General features: G+C 38.9%; 1 protein-coding gene across 10 annotated transcripts in view; it reads right to left on the bottom strand.

Moving 5' to 3' along the window:
* The window catches only part of ELF2 (E74 like ETS transcription factor 2), a 119,602-nt gene that overhangs the window by 81,608 nt on the left and 17,117 nt on the right, over positions 1-20,877 (bottom strand). For 2 of the 10 annotated variants that reach the window (XM_073237037.1, XM_036998552.2), the window contains exon 2: positions 10,167-10,238. The exons of the other annotated variants lie outside the window; for them this stretch is intronic. The gene's annotated coding sequence lies outside the window, so the exon portion shown is untranslated. The remainder of the gene's footprint in view (positions 1-10,166; positions 10,239-20,877) is intronic. 10 annotated transcript variants of the gene reach the window in all.

Here is a 20,877-nt window from a genome sequence, read left to right as displayed (position 1 = left end):
AATTAAGCATATAAAAAGAACAGAATAGAGGGCGGAGCCAGGATGGCGGCATGAGTAGAGGAGCGGAAATCTCCTCCCAAAACCACATATACCTATGAAAATATAACAAAGACAACTCTTCCTAAAATGGAGACCAGAGGACACAGGACAACATCCAGATCACATCCACACCTGTGAGAACCCAGTGCCTCACGAAGGGGGGAAGATACAAGCCCCAGCCCTGCGGGAACCGAGCACCCCTCCCACCGGCCCCTGGCAGGTGGAGAGGAGACAGCAGGGAGGGAGAGGGAGCCCAGGACTGCTGAACACCCAGCCCCAGGATTCTGGACCAGAGCACAGACACATTGCATGTGTGGGGTCCTGGATACTAGGAAAACAGGGCGGCAGGACCAGTGAGTGGATTTCTGAGGCTGATGTCAGAGAACAAAGAAACGGGAGCGGTTTTTTTTTTTTTTGGCGAGTGCTTTTTGGAAGACTTAAAGGGACAGGGACCCCAATATAGGGAAACAGGGCAGCAAGACCAGTGAGCGGGTGCCTCAGACAGGCGCCTGAGGACAAAGAAAATTGCACGTTTTTCCCCTTTTTTTGTGAGTGCTTTTTGGAAGCCTTAAAAGGACAGGGACCCCAACTAGGGAAACAGAGCAGGGAGACCGGAGAGCGGGTACCTCAGAGAGGCGCCTGAGGACAAAGAAAATCGCGCGTTTCTCCCTTTTTTTTTTTTGGCGAGTGCTTTTCAGAAGCCTTAAAGGGACAGGGACCCCAATACTAGGGAAACAGGGCAGCAAGACCGATGACCGGGTGCCTGAGACCGCACCTGAGGACAAAGAAAATTGCACATTTTTCCTTTTTTTTTTTTTTCTCTTTCGTTGTTGCTGTTGTTGTTTTGGTTTGGAAAGTGCTTTTTGGAAGACAGGACACTTAGCCCAGAGGCAGGGAATCTGGGGATCTCTGGGCACTCTAACCCCCTGGGTAACAGGGAGCACAGAGGCCCCTTACGGAGATAAACAGCCTCCCGGCTGCTGCCCTTCCAACAGGGCTCCACCATTTTGGAGGAGCAGCCCCGCCCAGGCCACACCCACAGCAACAGCAGAGATAAACTCCAAACCAACCGGGAACATAGCTGAAGCCCTGTCTGCCCACAGCTCCTAAGCATAAGACACTAGAGGTCACGATTCTCCCTGGAGAGGAAGGCCACAAACCAACAAGAAGGACAGCTCTCCCAGCTGTCACTCGTACCAGCTCTGCAAACTATCTCTATCACCATGAAAAGGCAAAACTACAGGCAGACAAAGATCACAAAGACAACACCTGAGAAGGAGACAGACCTAACCAGTCTTCCTGAAACTGAATTCAAAATAAAAATCATGAACATGCTGACAGAGATGCAGAGAAAAATGCAAGAGCAATGGGATGAAGTCCGGAGGGAGACCAGATGTCAGGAAGGAGATTACAGAAGTGAAACAATCCCTGGAAGGATTTATAAGCAGAATGGATAAGATGCAAAGACCATTGAAGGAATAGAAACCAGAGAACAGGAACGTATAGAAGCTGACATAGAGAGACATAAAAGGATCTCCAGGAATGAAACAACACTAACAGACCTATGTGACCAATCCAAAAGGAAAAATATTCGTATTATAGGGGTACCAGAAGAAGGAGAGGAAAAGGGATAGAAATTCTCTTTGAAGAAATAATTGCTGAAAACTTCCCCAAACTGGGGGAGGAAATAATCAAACAGACCACGGAAATACACAGAACCCCCAACAGAAAGGATCCAAGGAGGACAACACCAAGACACATAATGATTAAAATGGCAAGGATCAAGGACAAGGAAAGAGTTTTAAAGGAAGCTAGAGAGAAAAAGGTCACCTATAAAGGAAAACCAATCAGGCTAACATCAGACTTCTAGACAGAAACCCTACAGGCCAGAAGAGAATGGCATGATATATTTAATGCAATGAAACAGAAGGGCCTTGAACTAAGGATACTGTATCCAGCACGACTATCATTTAAATATGATGGCAGGATTAAACAATTCCCAGACAAGCAAAAGTTGAGGGAATTTGCTTCCCACAAATCACCTCTACAGGGCATCATACAGGGACTGCTCTAGATGGGAGCACCCCTAAAAAGAGCACAGAACAAAACACACAACATATGAAGAACGGAGGAGGAGGAATAAGAAGGGCGAGAAGAAAAGAATCTCCGGACAGTGTATATAACAGCTCAATAAGTGAGCTAAGTTAGGCAGTAAGATACTAAAGAAGCTAACCTTGAACCTTTGGTAACCACGAATCTAAAGCCTGCAATGGCAATAAGTACATATCTCTCAATAGTCACCCTAAATGTAAATGGACTTAATGCACCAATCAAAAGACACAGAGTAACAGAATGGATAAAAAAGCAAGACCCATCTATATGCTGCTTACAAGAAACTCACCTCAAACCCAAAGACAGGCACAGACTAAAAGTCAAGGGATGGAAAAACATATTTCAGGCAAACAACAGTGTAAAAAAAGCAGGGGTTGCAGTACTATTATCAGACAAAATAGACTTCAAAACAAAGTAAGTAACAAGAGACAAAGAAGGACACTACATAATGATAAAGGGCTCAGTCCAACAAGAGGATATAACCACTCTAAATATATATGCACACAATACAGGAGCACCAGCATATGTGAAACAAATACTAACACAACTAAAGAGGGAAATAGACAGCAATGCATTCATTTTAGGAGACTTCAACACACCACTCACCCCCAAAGGATTGATCCACCAGGCAGAAAATAAGTAAGTACACAGGCACTGAACAACACACTAGAACAGATGGACCTAATATACATCTATAGAACTCCACATCCAAAAGCAACAGCATATACATTCTTCTCAAGTGCACATGGAACATTCTCCAGAATAGACCACATACTAGCTCACAAAAAGAGCCTCAGTAAATTCCAAAATATTGAAATTCTACCAACCAATTTTTCAGACCACAAAGGTATAAAACTAGAAAAAATTCTACAAAGAAAACAAAAAGGCTAACAAACACATGGAGGCTTAACAACATGCTTCTAAATAATCAGTGGATCAATGAACAAATCAAAATAGAGATCAAAGAATATATAGAAACAAATGACAACAACAACACAAAGCCCCAACTTCTGTGGGATGCAGCGAAAGCAGTCCTAAGCGGAAAGTATATTGCGATCCAGGCACACTTGAAGAAGGAAGAACAATCACAAATGAATAGTCTGATATCACAATTATCGAAACTGGAAAAAGACAAACAAATGAGGCCTAAAGTCAGCAGAAGGAGGGACATAATAAAGATCAGAGAAGAAATAAACAAAATTGAGAAGAATAAAACAATAGCAAAAATCAACGAAACCAAGAGCTGGTTCTTTGAGAAAATACACAAAATAGATAAGCCTCTAGCCAAACATATTAAGAGAAAAAGAGAAGCAACACAAATCAACAGCATCAGAAATAAGAACGGTATAATCACGACAGACTCCACAGAAATACAAAGAATTATTAAAGACTACTATGAAAACCTATATGCCAACAAGCTGGAAAACCTAGAAGAAATGGACAACATCCTAGAAAAATACAACCTTCCAAGACAGACCAAGGAAGAAACTAGAAAGTTAAACAAACCAATTAAAAGGAAAGAAATTAAAACGGGAATCAAAAAACTACCCAAGAAGAAAACCCCGGGGCCAGACAGATTTACCTCGGAATTTTATCAGACACACAGAGAAGACATAATACCCATTCTCCTTAAAGTGTTCCAAAAAATAGAAAGGAGGGAATACTCCCAAACTCATTCTATGAAGCCAACATCACCCTAATACCAAAACCAGGCAAAGACCCCACCAAAAAAGAAAATTACAGACCAATATCCCTGATGAATGTAGATGCAAAAATACTCCATAAAATATTACCAAACAGAATTCAACAGTATATAAAAAGGATCATACACCATGACCAAGTGGGATTCATTGCAGGGATTCAAGGATGGTACAACATTTGAAAATCCATCAACATCATCCACCACATCAACAAAAAGAAAGACAAAAACCACATGATCATCTCCACAGATGCTGAAAAAGCATTTGACAAAATTCAACATCCATTCATGATAAAAACTCTCAGCAAAATAGGAATAGAGGGCAAGTACCTCAACATAATAAAAGCCATATATGATAAACCCACAGCCAACATTATACTGAACAGCAAGAAGCTGAAAGCATTTCCTCTGAGATCGGGAACCAGACAGGGATGCCCACACTCCCCACTGTTATTTAACATAGTACTGGAGGTCCTAGCCACGGCAATCAGACAAAACAAAGAAATACAAGGAATCCAGATTGGTAAAGAAGAAGTTAAACTGTCACTATTTGCAGATGATATGATACTGTACATAAAAAACCCTAAAGACTCCACTCCAAAACTACTAGAAATGATATCGGAATACAGCAAAGTTCCAGGAATCAAAATTAACACACAGGAATCTGTAGCTTTCCTATACACTAACAATGATCCAATAGAAAGAGAAATCAGGAAAACAATTCCATTCACAATTGCATCCAAAAGAATAAACTACCTAGGAATAAACGTAACCAAAGAAGTGAAAGACCTATACTCTGAAAACTACAAGTCTCTCTTAAGAGAAATTAAAGGGGACACTAACAAATGGAAACTCATCCCATGCTCATGGCTAGGAAGAATTAATATCCTCAAAATGGCCATCCTGCCCAAAGCAATATACAGATTTGATGCAATCCCTTTCAAATTACCAGCAACATTCTTCAATGAACTGGAACAAATAATTCAAAAATTCATATGGAAACACCAAAGACCCCGAATAGCCAAAGCAATCCTGAAAAAGAAGAATAAAGTAGGAGGGATCTCACTCCCCAACTTCAAGCTCTACTACAAAGCCATAGTAATCAAGACAATTTGGTACTGGCACAAAAACAGAGCCACAGACCAGTGGAACAGAATAGAGACCCCAGATATTAAACCAAACATATATGGTCAATTAATATATGATAAAGGAGCCACGGACATACAATGGGGAAATGACAGCCTCTTCAACAGGTGGTGCTGACAAAACTGGACAGCTACATGTAAGAGAATGAAACTGGATCACTGTATTACCCCATACAAAAAGTAAATTCGAAATGGATCAAAGACCTGAATATAAGTCATGAAACCATAAAACTCTTAGAAGAAAACATAGGCAAAAATCTCTTGGACATAAACATGAGCAACTTCTTCATGAACGTATCTCCCCGTGCAAGGGAAAGAAAAGCAAAAATGAACAAGTGGGACTATACCAAGCTGAAAAGCTTCTGTACAGCAAAGGACACCATCAACAGAACAAAAAGGTACCCTACAGTATGGGAGAATATATTCATATATGACAGATCCAATAAAGGCTTGACATCCAAAATAAAGAGCTCACATACCTCAACAAACAAAAAGCAAATAATCCAATTAAAAAATGGGCAGAGGAGCTGAACAGACAGTTCTCCAAAAAAGAAACTCAGATGGCCAACAGACACATGAAAAGATGCTCCACATCGTTTGTCATCAGAGAAATGCAAATTAAAACCACAATGAGGTATCACTTCACACCAGTAAGATCACCACCATTCAAAAGAGAAACAACAACAAATGTTGGCGAGGTTGCAGAGAAAGGGGAACCCTCCTACACTGCTGGTGGAATGCAAATTAGCTCAACCATTGTGGAAAGCAATATGGAGGTTCCTCAAAAAGCTCAAAATAGACTTATCATTTGACCCAGGAATTCCACTTCTAGGAATTTACCCTAAGGATGCAGCACTCCAGTTTGAAAAAGACAGATGCACCCCTATGTTTTTCGCAGCACTATTTACAATAGCCAAGAAATGGAAGCAACCTAAGTGTATCCATCAGTAGATGAATGAATAAAGAAGATGTGGTACATATACACAATGGAATATTATTCAGCCATAAGAAGAAAACAAATCCTACCATTTGCAACAACATGGATGGAGCTAGAGGGTATTATACTCAGTGAAGTAAGCCACGCAGAGAAAGACAAGTACCAAATGATTTCTCTCATATGTGGAGTATAAGAACAATGAAAAATGAAGGAACAAAACGGCAGCAGAATCACAGAACCCAAGAATGGATTAACGGTTACCAAAGGGAAAGAGACTGGGCAGGAGGGCTGGGAAGGGAGGGATAAGGGCAGAGAAAAGGGGGGCCTTACGATTAGCATGTATAATGTGGGGTGGGGGGCACACGGAGGGATGTGCAGCACAGAGAAGGTAAGTGGTGAGTCTACAGCATCTTGCTACACTGATGGACGGTGAATGTGATCCGGTTTGTTGGGGGCCGGGGGGAGACTTGGTGAAGGGGGGAGTCTAGTAACCTTAATGTTCTTCATGTAATTGTAGATTAATGATAATAAAATGAATTTAAAAAAAGAAAAGAAGTGCCTTTTACAAGAATCTTTTTAGTATTCTGGTTTGACAGGATCTGAATCATTAAAATGAGTTTATCCTAGAAAAAAGTCAATAAACAGCTTAATTTAGAGTATTTTTCCTTCTTCTAAACAATGAAGGGGTAAGTTAGCTAACATTTATAGATCACTTACTCCGTGCCAAGCATTATACTAACCTCAATCTGTGTATTAATCTATTTACTCTATATAATCCTACATAACAGGTATTATCCCCATTTTACATTTGGGAAAACTGAGGCATGGGGACTTTTGTTTTGTTTTTTAAGTGACTTGTCCAAGGTCAAACAACTGGCAAGTAACAGTCAAAATTTCAACCTAAGCAGTCTGGCTCAAGAGTCTATGCTCTCAAAGTTTTTCGGACTCATGATTAAACAAGTTTGTTTTCTTATTAACAATGTTTTCTTATTAACAAAGAATCACATAGAACCTCTCCCACCGAACCCTGGGAGATTTTTCTACCCACTTCCTGATTGGCTCATAACACGGGCTGATCAAAAGGCTTAAAATATCTTAAATGTAAATTTTATATATATATATATATATATATATATATATATATATATATATATATATATATATATCTGATCTATACAAGTGTATACGTTTTTTTCCCTTTCCATAAAAGGGAGGTGGGGGCATGTAGGGACAGGCGGTAAATTCTTTAACCCACCAATTCTCTTATATATGTTCTATAAGCCTTAGGGATAAAGTGATTATATTAGAAATTCTTTCTCTACTGTCTTCAGAGTTAAGCTTGTTTGTTTTTTAGAAAGAAATGTTGGCCTGGAATTACAAGTATTAGTATTAGTATTAGTATTAGTATTAGTATTAGTATTAGTATCAGTATTTATTAGTATTAGTAAGAAACAAAGATTCTCAGATATATGCCTTATATCTTAATTCAAGTTTACCCATATCTCAAATAAATGAACTACCTGAAACCAATATATAAACTTTTTAATAGTACTAAATACAAAGGACCCCTGCAGAAGGTCCTTCACAGGGCCTAGAATATGCACACTTATGGGCCTACAGAATGCATAATGAATAGATGAATGAACAAGTGCAAGCTTGTTCTTATTTAAAGGACTAAATGTCATTTTCCCCATTATGCTTGGGACTCTAATCACCAGGCACAGGGAAATAAACTTCTTCCACAGAGGTTAAAACACAAATCTTTAGCCTCAGCAGGGATGAATCTCTTTTAGTTTTAAAGAGATGTGTCCAGTGATCTCACAGAACTCAGCATATAGTTGTACTCCTGGCTATAGAAAGGATATACAGAAGGTCAAAACAGGAAAAGACACAGGTGGAATCTGAAGGAATCCATGAGAGGTGATGCAGTGCTTACTCTTCCCCCATCAACAAAAATGCACCAACATGTGTGCAATGCCAACAAAGCCCATCAGAGACTCAGCACCTAAGGTTTTATTGGGGGCTGGTCACAGAAGCACCCTCTGCCTCATGTATACCAAAATTCCAGACCTCCAGATGGAAAACAGGTGTTTCAATATAAGCTGTATGGTTTGCACATTCTAGGCACAGTGAATCACCCTTAACAGGTCACTAGGAACCAAGTTCCCAGATGTCAGCCAAGGGCCAACCCCACAAGCAGGCCTTTCTCAGGACAGCAGTCTCAAACTTACTATGTTAACTCTTCTGCACAGCAAATTATTTTACTTCTCAAAATCTCAGACTCATCTTATAAAAAAGTGAAAATTAATAGAAACTACTTTACAGCCAGCATAATTAGTATAGTGATTATCATAATATTGTTAGTCAGTTGGATGGCAAAACTCTATAAACATCAGTTGATGACAGTGATGAAGATTACAGAAAGTTAAAGATAATATAAAACCTCAACTTAAAACTTAAACCCAGCAGCAACTTTTAGAGTATAAAAACCATAACGGTCTGGAATGAACACAAAATAGACCCTGTGTTTCCACGTAATAAAATATAACGGGAAGAAATGTTTGGCCTGGAACTATCAGTATAGTATTAGTAAACAAATAAAATGGGAAGTTTAAAATGCTTTATCATTATAGAGTGGTATCGTGATTGAGTTAAATGTTTAAGTATGACATAGTAAGAACAGCATCTCAAAAAACAAGCTAACAAACAAAAAGAAAAGCATCTCCACTTCTAAACATTAAGTTAAAATTCATAAAGCTATGTAGACTTCATGGAACATTCTCAACTTCATCCAAATTATGAAATAAAACATTAAAAAAAGTTTTTCTGAAAGCTTAAGCACACTATTACTGAACAAAAATGTAAAAGGAAACAATCCACTAATCCTTTTTAAAATGAATACCCCAGCTGACCTTTGAACAACATGGTTTGAACTGACTGCATGGGTCCACTTATACACAGATTTTTTTCAATGAATACATCAAAAAATTTTTGGAGACTTGCACCCATTAGAAAAAAAATTTTCTTTCTCAGCTTACTTTATTGTAATATATGACTTAACACATATAACACACAAAATATGTGTTAATTGACTGCTTAGGTTATTGGTAAGACTTCCAGTCAACAGTAGGGCTATTAATACTTAAGTTTTTGAGGAATCAAAAGTTACACAGATTTTTGTTTGCATGGGTGTCAGCACCCTAGCCCTTGCACTGTTCAAAGGTCAACTATACTTTCTATTTCTTACTAATTATAAAGTAAGATAATCCTTAAACTTAGAGTTTAGAATGGTACATGTTTAATACAGAGCTGAGTTATAAGGAAAACCCTCTTTATTGTTCATGTATCTAACGGTACCTCCTTGCAAGTTTATAAATAAAATTACTCAAATCAGACAGTTACTTATGAAAACATTGGGACTTTGGCCTTTGCATAGAGGTAAAAACCCAAAATATTCTGAGTTTTAATATTAATTCTGCAATCACTATATTATTTCCTTGTTATATCCATAATTCATGAATTTAACTTTTTTTTTGCATCCTTTACAAAGCTTAGCCCTATAGTCAATCTACCACAATACATCTCTAAGCTTCCTCATTTTCAGTAATTACAGCTGAGTAGAAGCCCATAGAAATGACCATATTAGAGAAATTTTTTATTTTATTCTTTGGCCAAATTTATAACCAGTAACACAAACTAACATGTACTACCTTGGGAACCAAAACAATAAGCTTTACTCTATTTTAAATGAATTATATCAAGGATATTAAAGATACCAGACAATACAGTATTTTTTAACTGTCTGGGTTTTATACTGCCCCAAATTACCTTTTTGTCAATTCTCTGTAATGAAGTGCATGGTAAGGTTTTTACTTACATGCACCCCATCAACACAAACTAGAATATGCTCCATTAGAGCTGGGCCATAGCTATTCTAATCACCCACGGATACAGAAACAGTGGCTGGCACTTACTTAACAAGCAACAATTTTAACCCCTGACTCAACTTTTTCTTGTTCCTGCTCCATCTTCTGTTTTATATCTCTAATATATATATATGTATCCTTTGTTAAGCCACTTAAATCATTTTGGGGAAAATGTAAGCACCTTTTAACAACCATAAATAAGATACAGAATATAGTCAGAATAAACCGCTAGTGAATAAAAGATCAAGAAATATACTCAGATACTCTAAGTTAATATTTAACACAGAATTGGAGTAATTTAAAAATACCTTCCAGGAGGGCGGAGCCAGGATGGCGGTGTGAGTAGAGCAGTGGAAATCTCCTCCCAAAAACACATAGAGCTATGAAAATATAACAAAGAAAAATCTTCCTAAAATAGAGACCACAGGACACAGGACAACATCCAGACCACATCCACACCTGCAAGGAACCAGCGCCTTGCGAAGGGGGTAAGATACAAGCCCCGGCCCGGCGGGACCCGAGCGCCCCTCCCCCCGGCTCCCGGCGGGTGGAGAGAAACCGGAGTGGTTTTTTTTTTTTTTTTTTTTTTTGGCGAGCGCTTTTTGGAAGCCTTAGAGGGACGGGCCCCCGTTGCTGGGGAGGCAGGGTGGCGGGACCGGTGAGCAGGTGCCTGGGAACGGCGCCGGAGGACAAAGAATATCCCGCGTTTCTCCCTGCGGGACCGGCGGGCGGGTGCCTGAGACCGGTGCCTGAGGACGGAGGTGGTCGCGCGTTTTTCCCCTTTTTTTTTTTTCTCTTTTTGGCGAGCGCTTTTTGGAAGCCTTGAAGGGACAGGGACCCCAGTGCTAGGGACGCAGGGTGGCGGGACTGGTGAGCGGGTGCCTGGGACCGGCGACTGAGGACAAAGAATATCCCACGTTTTTCCCTGCGGGACCAGTGGGCGGGTGCCTGAGACCGGCACTTGAGGACGGAGGAAATCGCGCGTTTTTCCCCTTTTTTTCTCTCTTTTTGGCGAGTGCTTTTTGGAAGCCTTGAAGGGACAGGGACCCCGGTGCTAGGGAGGCAGGGCGGTGGGACTGGTGAGCGGGTAACTGGGACAAGTGCCTGAGGACAAAGAATATCGAGCGTTCCTTCCCTGCGGGACCGGTGGGTGGGTGCTTTTTGGAAGCCTTGAAAAGACAGGGACCCTGGTGCTAGGGAGACAGGGCAGCAGGACCAGTGAGCGGGTGCCTGGGACCGGCACCTGAGGACAAAAAAAAAAAAAAAAAAATGCTTGTTTTTTCCTTTTTTTTTTTTTTTCTTTCTTTCTTTCTGTTCCCTCTCTCATTGTTGCTGTTGTTGTTTTGGTTTGGAGAGTGCTTTTTGGAAGTCTTAAAGGGGCAGGACAGGTCACTTAGACCAGAGGCAGGGAATCTGGGGATGTCTGGGCACTCTAACCCCCTGGGCAGCAGGGAGCACAGAGGCCCCTTACGGAGATAAATAGCCTCCAGGCCGCTCCCCCTCCAACGGGGCTCCACCATTTTGGAGGAACAGCCCCAGCCAGGCCAAGCCCACAGCAACAGCCGAGATAAACCCCAAAGCAACTGGGCAGGAAGCAGAAGCCCTGTCTACGCACAGCTGCCCAGCACAAGCCACTAGAGGTCGCTATTCTCCCAGGAAAAGGCTACAAACCAACAAGAAGGGAAGCTCCTCCAGCGGTCACTTGTACCAGCTCAGCAAACTATCTCTATCACCATGAAAAGGCAAAACTACAGGCAGACAAAGATCACAGAGACAACACCTGAGAAGGAGACAGACCTAACCAGTCCTCCTGAAAAAGAATTCAAAATAAAAATCATGAACATGCTGACAGAGATGCAGAGAAAAATGCAAGAGCAATGGGATGAGATGCAGAGAAAAATGCAAGAGCAGTGGGATGAGATGCAGAGAAAAATGCAAGAGCAGTGGGATGAAGTCCGGAAGGAGATCACAGATGTCAGGAAGGAGATCACAGAAGTGAAACAATCCCTGGAAGGATTTATAAGCAGAATGGATAAGATGCAAGAGGCCATTGAAGGAATAGAAGCCAGAGAACAGGAACGTATAGAAGCTGACATAGAGAGAGATAAAAGGATCTCCAGGAATGAAACAACACTAAGAGAAATATGTGACCAATACAAAAGGAAAAACATTCGTATTATAGGGATACCAGAAGAGGAAGAAAGAGGAAAAGGGATAGAAAGTGTCTTTGAAGAAATAATTGCTGAAAACTTCCCCAAACTGGGGGAGGAAATAATCGAACAGACCATGGAATTATACAGAACCCCCAACAGAAAGGATCCAAGGAGGACAACACAAAGACACATAATGATTAAAATGGCAAGGATCAAGGACAAGGAAAGAGTTTTAAAGGCAGCTAGAGAGAAAAAGGTCACCTATAAAGGAAAACCAATCAGGCTAACATCAGACTTCTCAACAGAAACCCTACAGGCCAGAAGAGAATGGCATGATATACTTAATGCAATGAAACAGAAGGGCCTTGAACCAAGGATACTGTATCCAGCACGACTATCATTTAAATATGATGGTGGGATCAAACAATTCCCAGACAAGCAAAAGCTGAGGGAATTTGCTTCCCACAAACCACCTCTACAGGGCATCCTACAGGGACTGCTCTAGATGGGAGCACCCCTAAAAAGAGCACAGAACAAAACACACAACATATGAAGAATGGAGGAGGAGGAATAAGAAGGGAGAGAAGAAAAGAATCTCCAGACAGTGTATATAACAGCTCAATAAGCGAGCTAAGTTAGGCAGTAAGATACTAAAGAAGCTAACCTTGAACCTTTGGTAACCACGAATCTAAAGCCTGAAATGGCAATAAGTACATATCTCTCAATAGTCACCCTAAATGTAAATGGACTTAATGCACCAATCAAAAGACATAGAGTAATAGAATGGATAAAAAAGCAAGACCCATCTATATGCTGCTTACAAGAAACTCACCTTAAACCCAAAGATAAGCATAGACTAAAAGTCAAGGGATGGAAAAACATATTTCAGGCAAACAACAGTGAGAAGAAAGCAGGGGTTGCAGTACTAATATCAGACAAAATAGACTTCAAAACAAAGAAAGTAACAAGAGATAAAGAAGGCCACTACATAATGATAAAGGGCTCAGTCCAACAAGAGGATATAACCATTCTAAATATATATGCACCCAATGCAGGAGCACCAGCATATGTGAAGCAAATACTAACAGAACTAAAGAGGGAAATAGACTGCAATGCATTCATTGTAGGAGACTTCAACACACCACTCACCCCAAAGGATAGATCCACCGGGCAGAAAATAAGTAAAGACACACAGGCACTGAACAACACACTAGAACAGATGGACCTAATAGACATCTATAGAACTCTACATCCAAAAGCAACAGGATATACATTCTTCTCAAGTGCACATGGAACATTCTCCAGAATAGACCACATACTAGCTCACAAGAGCCTCAGTAAATTCCAAAATATTGAAATTCTACCAACCAATTTTTCAGACCACAAAGGTATGAAAGTAGAAATGAATTCTACAAAGAAAACAAAAAGGCTCACAAACACATGGAGGGTTAACAACATGCTACTAAATAATCAATGGATCAATGAACAAATCAAAATAGAGATCAAGGAATATATAGAAACAAATGACAACAACAACACTAAGCCCCAACTTCTGTGGGATGCAGCGAAAGCAGTCTTAAGAGGAAAGTATATAGCAATCCAGGCACACTTGAAGAAGGAAGAACAATCACAAATGAATAGGCTAACATCACAATTATTAAAACTGGAAAAAGAAGAACAAATGAGGCCTAAAGTCAGCAGAAGGAGGGACATAATAAAGATCAGAGAAGAAATAAACAAAATTGAGAAGAATAAAACAATAGCAAAAATCAACGAAACCAAGAGCTGGTTCTTTGAGAAAATAAACAAAATAGATAAGCCTTTAGCCCAACTTATTAAGAGAAAAAGAGAGTCAACACAAATCAACATAATCAGAAATGAGAATGGAAAAATCACGACAGACTCCACAGAAATACAAAGAATTATTAAAGACTACTATGAAAACCTATATGCCAACAAGCTGGAAAACCTAGAAGAAATGGACAACTTCCTAGAAAAATACAACCTCCCAAGACTGACAAAGGAAGAAACACAAAAGTTAAACAAACTAATTACAAGCAAAGAAATTGAAACAGTAATCAAAAAACTACCCAAGAACAAAACCCCGGGGCCGGACGGATTTACCTCGGAATTTTATCAGACACACAGAGAAGACATAATACCCATTCTCCTTAAAGTGTTCCACAAAATAGAAGAAGAGGGAATACTCCCAAACTCATTCTATGAAGCCAACATCACCCTAATACCAAAACCAGGCAAAGACCCCACCAAAAAAGAAAATTACAGACCCATATCCCTGATGAATGTAGATGCAAAAATACGCAATAAAATATTAGCAAACAGAATTCAACAGTATATCAAAAGGATCATACACCATGACCAAGTGGGGTTCATCCCAGGGATGCAAGGATGGTACAACATTCGAAAATCCATCAACATCATCCACAACATCAACAAAAAGAAAGACAAAAACCACATGATCATCTCCATAGATGCTGAAAAAGCATTTGACAAAATTCAACATCCATTCATGATAAAAACTCTCAGCAAAATGGGAATAGAGGGCAAGTACCTCAACATAATAAAGGCCATATATGATAAACCCACAGCCACCATTATACTGAACAGCGAGAAGCTGAAAGCATTTCCACTGAGATCGGGAACCAGACAGGGATGCCCACTCTCCCCTCTGTTATTTAACATAGTACTGGAGGTCCTAGCCACGGCAATCAGACAAAACAAAGAAATACAAGGAATCCAGATTGGTAAAGAAGTTAAACTGTCACTATTTGCAGATGATATGATACTGTACATAAAAAACCCTAAAGACTCCACTCCAAAACTACTAGAACTGATATCGGAATACAGCAAAGTTGCAGGATACAAAATTAACACACAGAAATCTGTAGCTTTCCTATACACTAACAACGAATCAATAGAAAGAGAAATCAGGAAAACAATTCCATTCACCATTGCATCAAAAAGAATAAAATACCTAGGAATAAACCTAACCAAAGAAGTGAAAGACTTATACTCTGAAAACTACAAGTCACTCTTAAGAGAAATTAAAGGGGACACTAATAAATGGAAACTCATCCCATGCTCATGGCTAGGAAGAATTAATATCGTCAAAATGGCCATCCTGCCCAAAGCAATATACAGATTTGATGCAATCCCTCTCAAATTACCAGCAACATTCTTCAATGAATTGGAACAAATAATTCAAAAATTCATATGGAAACACCAAAGACCCCGAATAGCCAAAGCAATCCTGAAAAAGAAGAATAAAGTAGGGGGGATCTCACTCCCCAACTTCAAGCTCTACTACAAAGCCATAGTAATCAAGACAATTTGGTACTGGCACAAGAACAGGGCCACAGACCAGTGGAACAGATTAGAGACCCCAGAAATTAACCCAAACATATATGGTCAATTAATATTTGATAAAGGAGCCATGGACATACAATGGCAAAATGACAGTCTCTTCAACAGATGGTGCTGGCAAAACTGGACAGCTACATGTAGGAGAATGAAACTGGACCATTGTCTAACCCCATATACAAAGGTAAACTCAAAATGGATCAAAGACCTGAATGTAAGTCATGAAACCATTAAACTCTTGGAAAAAAACATAGGCAAAAACCTCTTAGACATAAACATGAGTGATCTCTTCTTGAACATATCTCCCCGGGCAAGGAAAACAACAGCAAAAATGAGCAAGTGGGACTACATTAAGCTGAAAAGCTTCTGTACAGCGAAAGACACCATCAATAGAACAAAAAGGAACCCTACAGTATGGGAGAATATATTTGAAAATGACAGATCCGATAAAGGCTTGACTTCCAGAATATATAAAGAGCTCACACGCCTCAACAAACAAAAAACAAATAACCCAATTAAAAAATGGGCAGAGGAACTGAACAGACAGTTCTCCAAAAAAGAAATACAGATGGCCAAGAGACAAATGAAAAGATGCTCCACATCGCTAATTATCAGAGAAATGCAAATTAAAACTACAATGAGGTATCACCTCACACCAGTAAGGATAGCTGCCATCCAAAAGACAAACAACAACAAATGTTGGTGAGGCTGTGGAGAAAGGGGAACCCTCCTACACTGCTGGTGGGAATGTAAATTAGTTCAACCATTGTGGAAAGCAGTATGGAGGTGCATCAAAATGCTCAAAACAGACCTACCATTTGACCCAGGAATTCCACTCCTAGGAATTTACCCTAAGAACGCAGCAATCAAGTTTGAGAAAGACAGATGCACTCCTATGTTTATCGCAGCACTATTTACAATAGCCAAGAATTGGAAGCAACCTAAATGTCCATCGGTAGATGAATGGATAAAGAAGATGTGGTACATATACACAATGGAATACTACTCAGCCATAAGAAGTGGAAAAATCCAACCATTTGCAGCAACATGGATGGAGCTGGAGAGTATTATGCTTAGTGAAATAAGCCAAGCGGAGAAAGAGAAATACCAAATGATGTCACTCATCTGAGGAGCATAGGAACAAAGGAAAAACTGAAGGAACAAAACAGCAGTGGAATTACAGAACCCAAAAATGGACTAACAGGTACCAAAGGGAAAGGAACTGGGGAGGATGGGTGGGCAGGGAGGGATAAGTGGGGGGAAGAAGAAGGGGGATATTAAGATTAGCATGCATGGGGGGGAGGGAGCAAGGGGAGGGTGGGCTGCACAACACAGAGAGGACAAGTAGTGACTCTACAACATTTTGCTAAACTGATGGACAGTAACCGTAATGTGGTCGTTAGGGGGGACCTGATATAGGGGAGAGCATAGTAAACATAGTATTCTTCATGTAAGTGTAGATTAAAAATTAAATTAAAAAAAAAAAAAAAGAAAGAAAGAAAGAAAGAAAAGGGGGATTACTCCTTAACAGGATAAAACTATTGGTAAATCAAAGATCAACGCATGCTTTAAATATCCTTAATGTTGATCACTTAAAGGGTGTCAGATGATCGGCTATGGAGGTACTCTTTTCTGATAATATTCCTTTCTCTTAATATAAAAAAAAAATCAGTTTCTGTGTGCTGACCTCCAATGAGTTCTGCACAGTAGTATAGAGGGCATGTCAAAGTGTGGGCAAAGGGTCTGTTTGTTTCTATGCAGAAGATCAAGGCCTAGCTTGGATACCCAGAAAATGAACTAAGATACGATATGAGGAGGAGCTTCCGGCATCAGCACTCTCTGGAGGACTTGTGCCGGGGGATGATCATCAAAAAGCCTCCACAGGGATCCGGACGATGCTGCGGTTGTGGCTACATCCAGCCCACCATCTCCTGGACTTGCCATAAGAATGAGGAGGGAGATGTCTAGGCTGGCATGTGCATACAGTGAGACAACGAATTTGACCGGACTGTTGGAACTCAACCAGGAGTTGGGAGGGGTGCAAGTTGTAGCACTCCCAAATCTCATGACTATAGTCTATCTATGGTTAAAAGAACATATGGGATGTGAACAGATCCCAGAAATGGGCTGCTTTAATTTGTCTGATGGTTCAAGTACAGTTGGACAATATCCATCATATCATAGATAAATTTTCACAAATGCCTAGGGTGCCTAAATGGTTTTCTTGGCTTCACTGGAGATGGATGGTAATTATAGATTTGCTTTGTTTATGTCACCATATTCCTATTATGTTATTATGTCTGTGAAAATTAGTTAGTAGTTTAAAACCTATACATACTTAAGGTACTATACAAGAAGATATGTCAAAGAAATAATCAATCCTCCCAAGTTTCCCTCATATGCTACATCTATAGCTTTTCTTCTTCCTTCCTAATTACAACCCTTAAATAGAACTCGTGCCTCATATCGAATTTACCGAGTATCATAATTCCTCCAGGTGGTAAAGATACCTCGAGACAAGTGCTGGGCATAGAAGCCACAGGGCATAAATGTGCAAAGAAGTAAAAAGCTAACCTTTGCAAACAATATGGCTTCTCTCTCACTTACCAACTTTACATTTCCCTGTATGGCCCCGGAAGATGACTGGTTAGCCAGAGAAGGGTAAGATTCCTCAAGGGAGGAACAACCTAAGACAGGCACAGTCGCAGGGGGGCCATCAGGTGAGAATTTGGGGATCAACAGAGGTGAGGCTCAGAACCTCACCCCCCCTGCTTTGAGATAAATCTTCTGCATCCGTGGATGTCTTGCTGCCCTTGTCTAGCCTGGATTAAAACTTAGTCCATAGGCACACACCTGATCATCTGATCATCTACATTTGCCCTCTTACAGCACCAAACTATGTTTTCTACCTTTATCTTGCATCTACCTACCACTTCAGCATTTTATTAAAAATAAAAATAATAATAATAATAGGAGAAATGTGGGATCAACATATAAATCAAGTACAAAAATCAAACGAATATTCATATTTGACCTGATTGTTTATAGGTCATATTGCATGATCAAAACCGAAAGTTTCTGTGATGACTGCCCTTGTACTGTTCACCATGTAAGAATTTATTCACTATGTAAGAATTCGTTCACCATGTAAGAACTTGTTCGTTATGCTTCAGAAGATTGGAGACTGACGAGAATTAGGCTTGAGATGGATTAATGATTGTACATTGAGCGTTGACCCCCCTATACTGAATTTTATTGTTGTTAACAACCATTTGATCAATAAATATGAGAGATGCCCTCTCAAAAAAAAAAAAAAAAAAATACCTTCCAAATTATGGTGTATACCTGGGTTGACTTACAAAACTAGTTCTTTGAAAATTATTTGGGTTCCTTATAGAAATGTATAATTTAAATATTAGAAATATGCACATGGCAGTATAAATGGAAATACTAGAGATTACTGCTCAATTTATAAAGACTACAGGGTTTTTTTTAATAACCTACAGTTCTACTTTGAAAAGGTAGTTTATCTTCAAAAATTTTATTCACATAAAGCTTTGAAGAAGCTAATCTTCACACACTGTCTAATCTGAAGTAATGTGAAGTTAGAATTATTTTGTTAATATTAGCCACACAAAAATAACTATGACTGCTTATAATACTGAAATAGTGAAAGAAAAAATGTTTTTATCCAAATTATTTAGAAAATCAGTCATCATACAACTACATGAAGTTACCTGTACATTTTAGCACATAATTATATACAGTCAAAAATATTTTATAATACTAATATAAATTAGTTAAAAATATTTGCCATTACTTTAACTGTTCTACAAATTTAAGGTTTTCTAGATATTGGTATTTTATCTTTCTTAGACACTTAAATTTCAAGGAAGAAGTGTCAGGAAAAAATTGTTTTCTCTGCTATTTTCTATAAAGCTAAAGTAATTTAGAGAAAATGGTACACATGAAGCTATAAAGTGTAAGATTACAAACTGAGCTATAAATTAACTTCAGTGAAGAATGGAGGTCATTGCAATATTTTTCCAGTAGGTTCCCACCACACTTGGGAAAAAATCTAAACTCTCTAACATGATCTATATAAAGGTCAACCCATGGCTACCCACCCCATCTCTCTGACCTCATTCATTCCTCATCCTTCCTTCATAGCTTCCTTAACTCCAGTACTGGCCCTGTTCCTAAAACACATCAAACTTATCCTGCACCTCCTGTTCTTAGGTCATAAACCTCTTCCAGATCAACAGACAGAATCTTTCTCACCTATCATGCAGATCTCACTTCAACTAGTAATCCTTCAGAGATATATTTCCCTGTCTCCCTGCCCAAACTATATTCCATTTTCATGTAGCTCCCCCATTATTCTCTATTTGACACCACATTGCCCTGCCTATTGCTTCATTTTATTTATCACTCTTTAAAATTATCTTATTTATGTTCAATGTCTGTCTCCTCTACCAGAATGTAAGTTCCATGAGAACAGGTACTGCACTAATCTTGTTTACTGCAATAGCTAAAGAACCTAAAATGAATGGATGCTATATTATTAAATGTTCAGGCTGATTAAAGATTCTGATATTTTGTAACCATTCTAACACATTATATTACTGTCTTAGGCTTCTTCCATTTTTTTTCTACTCATTAGTACCTACAATGAGAGAATTAGTTAACAGCAAGAAATATGTACAAACAAGTAGATGTTACAGTGTAATCAATTCAGAGATTGACCTAAGGTTTCAGAATTAATGGTAGGCCTTACAAATTCTACACTGATCCTACATGTTAATAAATATTAGTAATTATAAAAAAACTGTTAAGTATGTTTAGATAAAAAATATCAGATGAAATTAATATTTATGAGTAATATATCTACATGTATATCATGAAATACAGATGACAAATATTGAATATAATTTAGAAATAAAAAAAACATCACCTTAGGATTTAATGCATCATTTAGATGTCATCTTCTAAAAATTTAATTTTATCTCCAAGTAAAGAAGCCAGGCTTAAAGAATTAAAAGAGTATGACAACTATAACTCAAAAAAACAGGCATTCTCAATAAAGATAGAAAAATTATTTAAAAAGAACAAAATGGGAATTTTGGAATTGAAAAGTACAACCAAAATTTAAAACTCATTAGCAGAGCACAATATCACATTTGAGATGACAGAAGGAAGAGTCAGTGAACTTGAAGACATAGTAATAGAAATTACCAATTCCAAAGACTGGAAGAATTAAAAAGAAAAAAGATGATGAACAGAGCCTCACAGACTTATGGGATACCTTCAAGAATCTTATATATGTTAGCATCTTACTAAGCTGATGGACAGTGACTGCAATGGGGTGTGTAGAGGGGGACTTGATAATATGGGTCAATGTAGTAACTCATGTTGCTCATGTGAAACCTTCATAAGATAGTATAACAATGATACCTTAATAAAAAAAAAAGAAGAATCTTATATG

This window comes from Manis javanica, chromosome 5 (genome assembly GCF_040802235.1).
Source record: "Manis javanica isolate MJ-LG chromosome 5, MJ_LKY, whole genome shotgun sequence".
Lineage (NCBI taxonomy): Eukaryota > Metazoa > Chordata > Mammalia > Pholidota > Manidae > Manis > Manis javanica.
Note: the sequence above shows the minus strand (reverse complement) of the source record. Positions and strands in the feature narration are given on the sequence as shown.